At 50.1% G+C, this 12584-nt stretch overlaps 6 non-coding genes across 6 annotated transcripts; all 6 read right to left on the bottom strand.

The window, feature by feature from the left end:
• Positions 1 to 1898: 1898 nt before the first annotated feature.
• On the bottom strand, positions 1899 to 1970 carry TRNAG-UCC (transfer RNA glycine (anticodon UCC)). Its single transcript has one exon. It is a non-coding gene; the product is annotated as a tRNA-Gly (tRNA).
• A 2845-nt stretch (positions 1971 to 4815) lies between these two features.
• TRNAM-CAU (transfer RNA methionine (anticodon CAU)) lies at positions 4816 to 4887 on the bottom strand. The gene has a single exon. It is a non-coding gene; the product is annotated as a tRNA-Met (tRNA).
• Positions 4888 to 6926: 2039 nt separating this feature from the next.
• TRNAG-UCC (transfer RNA glycine (anticodon UCC)) lies at positions 6927 to 6998 on the bottom strand. The gene has a single exon. It is a non-coding gene; the product is annotated as a tRNA-Gly (tRNA).
• A 2845-nt stretch (positions 6999 to 9843) lies between these two features.
• TRNAM-CAU (transfer RNA methionine (anticodon CAU)) lies at positions 9844 to 9915 on the bottom strand. Its single transcript has one exon. It is a non-coding gene; the product is annotated as a tRNA-Met (tRNA).
• A 1163-nt stretch (positions 9916 to 11078) lies between these two features.
• On the bottom strand, positions 11079 to 11150 carry TRNAM-CAU (transfer RNA methionine (anticodon CAU)). The gene has a single exon. It is a non-coding gene; the product is annotated as a tRNA-Met (tRNA).
• A 1185-nt stretch (positions 11151 to 12335) lies between these two features.
• TRNAM-CAU (transfer RNA methionine (anticodon CAU)) lies at positions 12336 to 12407 on the bottom strand. Its single transcript has one exon. It is a non-coding gene; the product is annotated as a tRNA-Met (tRNA).
• Positions 12408 to 12584: the final 177 nt, after the last annotated feature.

The following is a 12584-nucleotide window of genomic DNA, read 5'->3' as shown; positions in this document are numbered from 1 at the left end:
ACAGGCCTCATTTCTCTAGCTCACACCCTAACTGCCAACACCCCTTCCCCTTCTCTCTCTGTCTCTCTCTCTCTGTCTCTCTCTCTCATTCTCTCTCTCTCGCAAGTAGATACTTTACTTCCCAGGTGCAACAAAACAAGCCTTCTCGAGCTGGCAGATATGGGAAGGAAGGAAGGAAGGGCCAGTTTGGAAACTCAACTCAATTACCATAAATCCCCTGCTAAGGGTTATGGGGGGGAGGAATGAAGGAACTTTGCTTCAGGGAAAGGGCTGCTGCTGCTTCAGCATGTGAGGAGCGCAGCCACACGTTTCACCTTCCTCAGTATGTTGGTTTACAGGATGAGAGAGATCCTGAAACCTCACTCTAATAGGCTGAGGTGCTGTGCTCGGTGGCCTGCTGGGACCTTTGCCCGTCAGGGCAAGGCGAATAGGCCTTTGTCAGGCCTTCGTCAGGGCTTTGTCGGGGAGGGGCCAGGAGCCCTGCTCGCTTCAATCCCCTCACCGATAGACAGTTGCAGAAACTAGGATGCAAGAACCTTTCCTGGATGGGGTTTTGATTTTCGCGAAAAGTGTGTCAGCTTTGCTTTCAGCATGAGTCTGATTTCCAAAAAATGCATTTTGAACAATTTAAAGATTTGATCTGCGTTGGCCGGGAATTGAACCCAGGTCAACTGCTTGGAAGGCAGCTATGCTCACCACTATACCACCAACGCCTGCCTGTCTGGGCTCTCTGATGGAGCGCCCCTTAGAAATAAGAATAAGTCATTGGCTGGGAATGAAAAAAGCTTGCGTTTGACGCAGAAGCAGTTCGCATCATGAGGTCTTGCCGGTCAGCCCAACATTTCCCCGGGACCCCTTAAAAAAGGAGCTTGGTTTTAAGTTTGGTTTGATTGAACAGTACATTTTGTTGGCTGGGCTGGGACCCTCTCCTATTTAGCGCAAGAGTGGAACGAGGCAGCAAGTTCAAGGAATGACATTGCATCCAGGCACTTACAGCTCTTTGTGCCCTAATGCCATGACACAAAAACATAATTTGAAAAAACTTAGCAGAGGATGGTTTCGTTCCATCGACCTCTGGGTTATGGGCCCAGCACGCTTCCGCTGTGCCACTCTGCTGGTTGGAGAACAAGAGCTTTTCGGGGCTTTTACAGCCTACAAACCGACAACCCTAGACCCAGTTTCGAGCGAAGCGGGCAGTAGGCCTTACAAAGCCAAACAACCTGCAACCACGCACTCCCATCCCATGGCCTTTTGCAGACAGGCCTCATTTCTCTAGCTCACACCCTAACTGCCAACACCCCTTCCCCTTCTCTCACTGTCTCTCTCTCTCTGTCTCTCTCTCTCATTCTCTCTCTCTCGCAAATAGATACTTTACTTCCCAGGTGCAACAAAACAAGCCTTCTCGAGCTGGCAGATATGGGAAGGAAGGAAGGAAGGGCCAGTTTGGAAACTCAACTCAATTACCATAAATCCCCTGCTAAGGGTTATGGGAGGGAGGAATGAAGGAACTTTGCTTCAGGGAAAGGGCTGCTGCTGCTTCAGCATGTGAGGAGCGCAGCCACACGTTTCACCTTCCTCAGTATGTTGGTTTACAGGATGAGAGAGATCCTGAAACCTCACTCTAATAGGCTGAGGTGCTGTGCTCGGTGGCCTGCTGGGACCTTTGCCCGTCAGGGCAAGGCGAATAGGCCTTTGTCAGGCCTTCGTCAGGGCTTTGTCGGGCAGGGGCCAGGAGCCCTGCTCGCTTCAATCCCCTCACCGATAGACAGTTGCAGAAACTAGGATGCAAGAACATTTCCTGGATGGGGTTTTGATTTTCGCGAAAAGTGTGTCAGCTTTGCTTTCAGCATGAGTCTGATTTCCCAAAAATGCATTTTGAACAATTTAAAGATTTGATCTGCGTTGGCCGGGAATCGAACCCGGGTCAACTGCTTGGAAGGCAGCTATGCTCACCACTATACCACCAACGCCTGCCTGTCTGGGCTATCTGATGGAGCGCCCCTTAGAAATAAGAATAAGTCATTGGCTGGGAATGAAAAAAGCTTGCGTTTGACGCAGAAGCAGTTCGCATCATGAGGTCTTGCCGGTCAGCCCAACATTTCCCCGGGACCCCTTAAAAAAGGAGCTTGGTTTTAAGTTTGGTTTGATTGAACAGTACATTTTGTTGGCTGGGCTGGGACCCTCTCCTATTTAGCGCAAGAGTGGAACGAGGCAGCAAGTTCAAGGAATGACATTGCATCCAGGCACTTACAGCTCTTTGTGCCCTAATGCCATGACACAAAAACATAATTTGAAAAAATTTAGCAGAGGATGGTTTCGATCCATCGACCTCTGGGTTATGGGCCCAGCACGCTTCCGCTGCGCCTCTCTGCTGGTTGGAGAACAAGAGCTTTTCTGGGCTTTTACAGCCTACAAACCGACAACCCTAGACCCAGTTTCGAGTGAAGCGGGCAGTAGGCCTTACAAAGCCAAACAACCTGCAACCACGCACTCCCATCCCATGGCCTTTTGCAGACAGGCCTCATTTCTCTAGCTCACACCCTAACTGCCAACACCCCTTCCCCTTCTCTCTCTGTCTCTCTCTCTCTGTCTCTCTCTCTCATTCTCTCTCTCTCGCAAGTAGATACTTTACTTCCCAGGTGCAACAAAACAAGCCTTCTCGAGCTGGCAGATATGGGAAGGAAGGAAGGAAGGGCCAGTTTGGAAACTCAACTCAGTTACCATAAATCCCCTGCTAAGGGTTATGGGGGGGAGGAATGAAGGAACTTTGCTTCAGGGAAAGGGCTGCTGCTGCTTCAGCATGTGAGGAGCGCAGCCACACGTTTCACCTTCCTCAGTATGTTGGTTTACAGGATGAGAGAGATCCTGAAACCTCACTCTAATAGGCTGAGGTGCTGTGCTCGGTGGCCTGCTGGGACCTTTGCCCGTCAGGGCAAGGCGAATAGGCCTTTGTCAGGCCTTCGTCAGGGCTTTGTCGGGGAGGGGCCAGGAGCCCTGCTCGCTTCAATCCCCTCACCGATAGACAGTTGCAGAAACTAGGATGCAAGAACCTTTCCTGGATGGGGTTTTGATTTTCGCGAAAAGTGTGTCAGCTTTGCTTTCAGCATGAGTCTGATTTCCAAAAAATGCATTTTGAACAATTTAAAGATTTGATCTGCGTTGGCCGTTAATCGAACCTGGGTCAACTGCTTGGAAGGCAGCTATGCTCACCACTATACCACCAACACCTGCCTGTCTGGGCTCTCTGATGGAGCGCCCCTTAGAAATAAGAATAAGTCATTGGCTGGGAATGAAAAAAGCTTGCGTTTGACGCAGAAGCAGTTCGCATCATGAGGTCTTGCCGGTCAGCCCAACATTTCCCCGGGACCCCTTAAAAAAGGAGCTTGGTTTTAAGTTTGGTTTGATTGAACAGTACATTTTGTTGGCTGGGCTGGGACCCTCTCCTATTTAGCGCAAGAGTGGAACGAGGCAGCAAGTTCAAGGAATGACATTGCATCCAGGCACTTACAGCTCTTTGTGCCCTAATGCCATGACACAAAAACATAATTTGAAAAAACTTAGCAGAGGATGGTTTTGTTCCATCGACCTCTGGGTTATGGGCCCAGCACGCTTCCGCTGTGCCACTCTGCTGGTTGGAGAACAAGAGCTTTTCTGGGCTTTTACAGCCTACAAACCGACAACCCTAGACCCAGTTTCGAGTGAAGCGGGCAGTAGGCCTTACAAAGCCAAACAACCTGCAACCACGCACTCCCATCCCATGGCCTTTTGCAGACAGGCCTCATTTCTCTAGCTCACACCCTAACTGCCAACACCCCTTCCCCTTCTCTCTCTGTCTCTCTCTCTCTGTCTCTCTCTCTCATTCTCTCTCTCTCGCAAATAGATACTTTACTTCCCAGGTGCAACAAAACAAGCCTTCTCGAGCTGGCAGATATGGGAAGGAAGGAAGGAAGGGCCAGTTTGGAAACTCAACTCAATTACCATAAATCCCCTGCTAAGGGTTATGGGAGGGAGGAATGAAGGAACTTTGCTTCAGGGAAAGGGCTGCTGCTGCTTCAGCATGTGAGGAGCGCAGCCACACGTTTCACCTTCCTCAGTATGTTGGTTTACAGGATGAGAGAGATCCTGAAACCTCACTCTAATAGGCTGAGGTGCTGTGCTCGGTGGCCTGCTGGGACCTTTGCCCGTCAGGGCAAGGCGAATAGGCCTTTGTCAGGCCTTCGTCAGGGCTTTGTCGGGGAGGGGCCAGGAGCCCTGCTCGCTTCAATCCCCTCACCGATAGACAGTTGCAGAAACTAGGATGCAAGAACCTTTCCTGGATGGGGTTTTGATTTTCACGAAAAGTGTGTCAGCTTTGCTTTCAGCATGAGTCTGATTTCCAAAAAATGCATTTTGAACAATTTAAAGATTTGATCTGCGTTGGCCGGGAATCGAACCCGGGTCAACTGCTTGGAATGCAGCTATGCTCACCACTATACCACCAACGCCTGCCTGTCTGGGCTATCTGATGGAGCGCCCCTTAGAAATAAGAATAAGTCATTGGCTGGGAATGAAAAAAGCTTGCGTTTGACGCAGAAGCAGTTCGCATCATGAGGTCTTGCCGGTCAGCCCAACATTTCCCCGGGACCCCTTAAAAAAGGAGCTTGGTTTTAAGTTTGGTTTGATTGAACAGTACATTTTGTTGGCTGGGCTGGGACCCTCTCCTATTTAGCGCAAGAGTGGAACGAGGCAGCAAGTTCAAGGAATGACATTGCATCCAGGCACTTACAGCTCTTTGTGCCCTAATGCCATGACACAAAAACATAATTTGAAAAAATTTAGCAGAGGATGGTTTCGATCCATCGACCTCTGGGTTATGGGCCCAGCACGCTTCCGCTGCGCCACTCTGCTGGTTGGAGAACAAGAGCTTTTCTGGGCTTTTACAGCCTACAAACCGACAACCCTAGACCCAGTTTCGAGTGAAGCGGGCAGTAGGCCTTACAAAGCCAAACAACCTGCAACCACGCACTCCCATCCCATGGCCTTTTGCAGACAGGCCTCATTTCTCTAGCTCACACCCTAACTGCCAACACCCCTTCCCCTTCTCTCTCTGTCTCTCTCTCTCTGTCTCTCTCTCTCATTCTCTCTCTCTCGCAAGTAGATACTTTACTTCCCAGGTGCAACAAAACAAGCCTTCTCGAGCTGGCAGATATGGGAAGGAAGGAAGGAAGGGCCAGTTTGGAAACTCAACTCAATTACCATAAATCCCCTGCTAAGGGTTATGGGGGGGAGGAATGAAGGAACTTTGCTTCAGGGAAAGGGCTGCTGCTGCTTCAGCATGTGAGGAGCGCAGCCACACGTTTCACCTTCCTCAGTATGTTGGTTTACAGGATGAGAGAGATCCTGAAACCTCACTCTAATAGGCTGAGGTGCTGTGCTCGGTGGCCTGCTGGGACCTTTGCCCGTCAGGGCAAGGCGAATAGGCCTTTGTCAGGCCTTCGTCAGGGCTTTGTCGGGGAGGGGCCAGGAGCCCTGCTCGCTTCAATCCCCTCACCGATAGACAGTTGCAGAAACTAGGATGCAAGAACCTTTCCTGGATGGGGTTTTGATTTTCGCGAAAAGTGTGTCAGCTTTGCTTTCAGCATGAGTCTGATTTCCAAAAAATGCATTTTGAACAATTTAAAGATTTGATCTGCGTTGGCCGGGAATTGAACCCAGGTCAACTGCTTGGAAGGCAGCTATGCTCACCACTATACCACCAACGCCTGCCTGTCTGGGCTCTCTGATGGAGCGCCCCTTAGAAATAAGAATAAGTCATTGGCTGGGAATGAAAAAAGCTTGCGTTTGACGCAGAAGCAGTTCGCATCATGAGGTCTTGCCGGTCAGCCCAACATTTCCCCGGGACCCCTTAAAAAAGGAGCTTGGTTTTAAGTTTGGTTTGATTGAACAGTACATTTTGTTGGCTGGGCTGGGACCCTCTCCTATTTAGCGCAAGAGTGGAACGAGGCAGCAAGTTCAAGGAATGACATTGCATCCAGGCACTTACAGCTCTTTGTGCCCTAATGCCATGACACAAAAACATAATTTGAAAAAACTTAGCAGAGGATGGTTTCGTTCCATCGACCTCTGGGTTATGGGCCCAGCACGCTTCCGCTGTGCCACTCTGCTGGTTGGAGAACAAGAGCTTTTCGGGGCTTTTACAGCCTACAAACCGACAACCCTAGACCCAGTTTCGAGCGAAGCGGGCAGTAGGCCTTACAAAGCCAAACAACCTGCAACCACGCACTCCCATCCCATGGCCTTTTGCAGACAGGCCTCATTTCTCTAGCTCACACCCTAACTGCCAACACCCCTTCCCCTTCTCTCACTGTCTCTCTCTCTCTGTCTCTCTCTCTCATTCTCTCTCTCTCGCAAATAGATACTTTACTTCCCAGGTGCAACAAAACAAGCCTTCTCGAGCTGGCAGATATGGGAAGGAAGGAAGGAAGGGCCAGTTTGGAAACTCAACTCAATTACCATAAATCCCCTGCTAAGGGTTATGGGAGGGAGGAATGAAGGAACTTTGCTTCAGGGAAAGGGCTGCTGCTGCTTCAGCATGTGAGGAGCGCAGCCACACGTTTCACCTTCCTCAGTATGTTGGTTTACAGGATGAGAGAGATCCTGAAACCTCACTCTAATAGGCTGAGGTGCTGTGCTCGGTGGCCTGCTGGGACCTTTGCCCGTCAGGGCAAGGCGAATAGGCCTTTGTCAGGCCTTCGTCAGGGCTTTGTCGGGCAGGGGCCAGGAGCCCTGCTCGCTTCAATCCCCTCACCGATAGACAGTTGCAGAAACTAGGATGCAAGAACATTTCCTGGATGGGGTTTTGATTTTCGCGAAAAGTGTGTCAGCTTTGCTTTCAGCATGAGTCTGATTTCCCAAAAATGCATTTTGAACAATTTAAAGATTTGATCTGCGTTGGCCGGGAATCGAACCCGGGTCAACTGCTTGGAAGGCAGCTATGCTCACCACTATACCACCAACGCCTGCCTGTCTGGGCTATCTGATGGAGCGCCCCTTAGAAATAAGAATAAGTCATTGGCTGGGAATGAAAAAAGCTTGCGTTTGACGCAGAAGCAGTTCGCATCATGAGGTCTTGCCGGTCAGCCCAACATTTCCCCGGGACCCCTTAAAAAAGGAGCTTGGTTTTAAGTTTGGTTTGATTGAACAGTACATTTTGTTGGCTGGGCTGGGACCCTCTCCTATTTAGCGCAAGAGTGGAACGAGGCAGCAAGTTCAAGGAATGACATTGCATCCAGGCACTTACAGCTCTTTGTGCCCTAATGCCATGACACAAAAACATAATTTGAAAAAATTTAGCAGAGGATGGTTTCGATCCATCGACCTCTGGGTTATGGGCCCAGCACGCTTCCGCTGCGCCTCTCTGCTGGTTGGAGAACAAGAGCTTTTCTGGGCTTTTACAGCCTACAAACCGACAACCCTAGACCCAGTTTCGAGTGAAGCGGGCAGTAGGCCTTACAAAGCCAAACAACCTGCAACCACGCACTCCCATCCCATGGCCTTTTGCAGACAGGCCTCATTTCTCTAGCTCACACCCTAACTGCCAACACCCCTTCCCCTTCTCTCTCTGTCTCTCTCTCTCTGTCTCTCTCTCTCATTCTCTCTCTCTCGCAAGTAGATACTTTACTTCCCAGGTGCAACAAAACAAGCCTTCTCGAGCTGGCAGATATGGGAAGGAAGGAAGGAAGGGCCAGTTTGGAAACTCAACTCAGTTACCATAAATCCCCTGCTAAGGGTTATGGGGGGGAGGAATGAAGGAACTTTGCTTCAGGGAAAGGGCTGCTGCTGCTTCAGCATGTGAGGAGCGCAGCCACACGTTTCACCTTCCTCAGTATGTTGGTTTACAGGATGAGAGAGATCCTGAAACCTCACTCTAATAGGCTGAGGTGCTGTGCTCGGTGGCCTGCTGGGACCTTTGCCCGTCAGGGCAAGGCGAATAGGCCTTTGTCAGGCCTTCGTCAGGGCTTTGTCGGGGAGGGGCCAGGAGCCCTGCTCGCTTCAATCCCCTCACCGATAGACAGTTGCAGAAACTAGGATGCAAGAACCTTTCCTGGATGGGGTTTTGATTTTCGCGAAAAGTGTGTCAGCTTTGCTTTCAGCATGAGTCTGATTTCCAAAAAATGCATTTTGAACAATTTAAAGATTTGATCTGCGTTGGCCGTTAATCGAACCTGGGTCAACTGCTTGGAAGGCAGCTATGCTCACCACTATACCACCAACACCTGCCTGTCTGGGCTCTCTGATGGAGCGCCCCTTAGAAATAAGAATAAGTCATTGGCTGGGAATGAAAAAAGCTTGCGTTTGACGCAGAAGCAGTTCGCATCATGAGGTCTTGCCGGTCAGCCCAACATTTCCCCGGGACCCCTTAAAAAAGGAGCTTGGTTTTAAGTTTGGTTTGATTGAACAGTACATTTTGTTGGCTGGGCTGGGACCCTCTCCTATTTAGCGCAAGAGTGGAACGAGGCAGCAAGTTCAAGGAATGACATTGCATCCAGGCACTTACAGCTCTTTGTGCCCTAATGCCATGACACAAAAACATAATTTGAAAAAACTTAGCAGAGGATGGTTTTGTTCCATCGACCTCTGGGTTATGGGCCCAGCACGCTTCCGCTGTGCCACTCTGCTGGTTGGAGAACAAGAGCTTTTCTGGGCTTTTACAGCCTACAAACCGACAACCCTAGACCCAGTTTCGAGTGAAGCGGGCAGTAGGCCTTACAAAGCCAAACAACCTGCAACCACGCACTCCCATCCCATGGCCTTTTGCAGACAGGCCTCATTTCTCTAGCTCACACCCTAACTGCCAACACCCCTTCCCCTTCTCTCTCTGTCTCTCTCTCTCTGTCTCTCTCTCTCATTCTCTCTCTCTCGCAAATAGATACTTTACTTCCCAGGTGCAACAAAACAAGCCTTCTCGAGCTGGCAGATATGGGAAGGAAGGAAGGAAGGGCCAGTTTGGAAACTCAACTCAATTACCATAAATCCCCTGCTAAGGGTTATGGGAGGGAGGAATGAAGGAACTTTGCTTCAGGGAAAGGGCTGCTGCTGCTTCAGCATGTGAGGAGCGCAGCCACACGTTTCACCTTCCTCAGTATGTTGGTTTACAGGATGAGAGAGATCCTGAAACCTCACTCTAATAGGCTGAGGTGCTGTGCTCGGTGGCCTGCTGGGACCTTTGCCCGTCAGGGCAAGGCGAATAGGCCTTTGTCAGGCCTTCGTCAGGGCTTTGTCGGGGAGGGGCCAGGAGCCCTGCTCGCTTCAATCCCCTCACCGATAGACAGTTGCAGAAACTAGGATGCAAGAACCTTTCCTGGATGGGGTTTTGATTTTCACGAAAAGTGTGTCAGCTTTGCTTTCAGCATGAGTCTGATTTCCAAAAAATGCATTTTGAACAATTTAAAGATTTGATCTGCGTTGGCCGGGAATCGAACCCGGGTCAACTGCTTGGAATGCAGCTATGCTCACCACTATACCACCAACGCCTGCCTGTCTGGGCTATCTGATGGAGCGCCCCTTAGAAATAAGAATAAGTCATTGGCTGGGAATGAAAAAAGCTTGCGTTTGACGCAGAAGCAGTTCGCATCATGAGGTCTTGCCGGTCAGCCCAACATTTCCCCGGGACCCCTTAAAAAAGGAGCTTGGTTTTAAGTTTGGTTTGATTGAACAGTACATTTTGTTGGCTGGGCTGGGACCCTCTCCTATTTAGCGCAAGAGTGGAACGAGGCAGCAAGTTCAAGGAATGACATTGCATCCAGGCACTTACAGCTCTTTGTGCCCTAATGCCATGACACAAAAACATAATTTGAAAAAACTTAGCAGAGGATGGTTTCGATCCATCGACCTCTGGGTTATGGGCCCAGCACGCTTCCGCTGCGCCACTCTGCTGGTAGGAGAACAAGAGCTTTTCTGGGCTTTTACAGCCTACAAACCGACAACCCTAGACCCAGTTTCGAGTGAAGCGGGCAGTAGGCCTTACAAAGCCAAACAACCTGCAACCACGCACTCCCATCCCATGGCCTTTTGCAGACAGGCCTCATTTCTCTAGCTCACACCCTAACTGCCAACACCCCTTCCCCTTCTCTCTCTGTCTCTCTCTCTCTGTCTCTCTCTCTCATTCTCTCTCTCTCGCAAGTAGATACTTTACTTCCCAGGTGCAACAAAACAAGCCTTCTCGAGCTGGCAGATATGGGAAGGAAGGAAGGAAGGGCCAGTTTGGAAACTCAACTCAATTACCATAAATCCCCTGCTAAGGGTTATGGGGGGGAGGAATGAAGGAACTTTGCTTCAGGGAAAGGGCTGCTGCTGCTTCAGCATGTGAGGAGCGCAGCCACACGTTTCACCTTCCTCAGTATGTTGGTTTACAGGATGAGAGAGATCCTGAAACCTCACTCTAATAGGCTGAGGTGCTGTGCTCGGTGGCCTGCTGGGACCTTTGCCCGTCAGGGCAAGGCGAATAGGCCTTTGTCAGGCCTTCGTCAGGGCTTTGTCGGGGAGGGGCCAGGAGCCCTGCTCGCTTCAATCCCCTCACCGATAGACAGTTGCGGAAACTAGGATGCAAGAACCTTTCCTGGATGGGGTTTTGATTTTCACGAAAAGTGTGTCAGCTTTGCTTTCAGCATGAGTCTGATTTCCCAAAAATGCATTTTGAACAATTTAAAGATTTGATCTGGGTCAACTGCTTGGAAGGCAGCTATGCTCACCACTATACCACCAACGCCTGCCTGTCTGGGCTATGTGATGGAGCGCCCCTTAGAAATAAGAATAAGTCTTTGGCTGGGAATGAAAAAAGCTTGCGTTTGACGCAGAAGCAGTTCGCATCATGAGGTCTTGCCGGTCAGCCCAACATTTCCCCGGGACCCCTTAAAAAAGGAGCTTGGTTTTAAGTTTGGTTTGATTGAACAGTACATTTTGTTGGCTGGGCTGGGACCCTCTCCTATTTAGTGCAAGAGTGGAACGAGGCAGCAAGTTCAAGGAATGACATTGCATCCAGGCACTTACAGCTCTTTGTGCCCTAATGCCATGACACAAAAACATAATTTGAAAAAACTTAGCAGAGGATGGTTTCGATCCATCGACCTCTGGGTTATGGGCCCAGCACGCTTCCGCTGCGCCACTCTGCTGGTTGGAGAACAAGAGCTTTTCTGGGCTTTTACAGCCTACAAACCGACAACCCTAGACCCAGTTTCGAGTGAAGCGGGCAGTAGGCCTTACAAAGCCAAACAACCTGCAACCATGCACTCCCATCCCATGGCCTTTTGCAGACAGGCCTCATTTCTCTAGCTCACACCCTAACTGCCAACACCCCTTCCCCTTCTCTCTCTGTCTCTCTCTCTCTGTCTCTCTCTCTCATTCTCTCTCTCTCGCAAATAGATACTTTACTTCCCAGGTGCAACAAAACAAGCCTTCTCGAGCTGGCAGATATGGGAAGGAAGGAAGGAAGGGCCAGTTTGGAAACTCAACTCAATTACCATAAATCCCCTGCTAAGGGTTATGGGAGGGAGGAATGAAGGAACTTTGCTTCAGGGAAAGGGCAGCTGCTGCTTCAGCATGTGAGGAGCGCAGCCACACGTTTCACCTTCCTCAGTATGTTGGTTTACAGGATGAGAGAGATCCTGAAACCTCACTCTAATAGGCTGAGGTGCTGTGCTCGGTGGCCTGCTGGGACCTTTGCCCGTCAGGGCAAGGCGAATAGGCCTTTGTCAGGCCTTCGTCAGGGCTTTGTCGGGGAGGGGCCAGGAGCCCTGCTCGCTTCAATCCCCTCACCGATAGACAGTTGCAGAAACTAGGATGCAAGAACCTTTCCTGGATGGGGTTTTGATTTTCGCGAAAAGTGTGTCAGCTTTGCTTTCAGCATGAGTCTGATTTCCCAAAAATGCATTTTGAACAATTTAAAGATTTGATCTGCGTTGGCCGGGAATCGAACCCGGGTCAACTGCTTGGAAGGCAGCTATGCTCACCACTATACCACCAACACCTGCCTGTCTGGGGTATGTGATGGAGCGCCCCTTAGAAATAAGAATAAGTCATTGGCTGGGAATGAAAAAAGCTTGCGTTTGACGCAGAAGCAGTTCGCATCATGAGGTCTTGCCGGTCAGCCCAACATTTCCCCGGGACCCCTTAAAAAAGGAGCTTGGTTTTAAGTTTGGTTTGATTGAACAGTACATTTTGTTGGCTGGGCTGGGACCCTCTCCTATTTAGCGCAAGAGTGGAACGAGGCAGCAAGTTCAAGGAATGACATTGCATCCAGGCACTTACAGCTCTTTGTGCCCTAATGCCATGACACAAAAACATAATTTGAAAAAATTTAGCAGAGGATGGTTTCGATCCATCGACCTCTGGGTTATGGGCCCAGCACGCTTCCGCTGCGCCACTCTGCTGGTTGGAGAACAAGAGCTTTTCTGGGCTTTTACAGCCTACAAACCGACAACCCTAGACCCAGTTTCGAGTGAAGCGGGCAGTAGGCCTTACAAAGCCAAACAACCTGCAACCATGCACTCCCATCCCATGGCCTTTTGCAGACAGGCCTCATTTCTCTAGCTCACACCCTAACTGCC

Source organism: Ambystoma mexicanum, chromosome 6q, assembly GCF_040938575.1.
Source record: "Ambystoma mexicanum isolate Mex_15411 chromosome 6q, UKY_AmexF1_1, whole genome shotgun sequence".
NCBI lineage: Eukaryota > Metazoa > Chordata > Amphibia > Caudata > Ambystomatidae > Ambystoma > Ambystoma mexicanum.
This window is presented reverse-complemented; position numbering and strand designations above follow the sequence as displayed.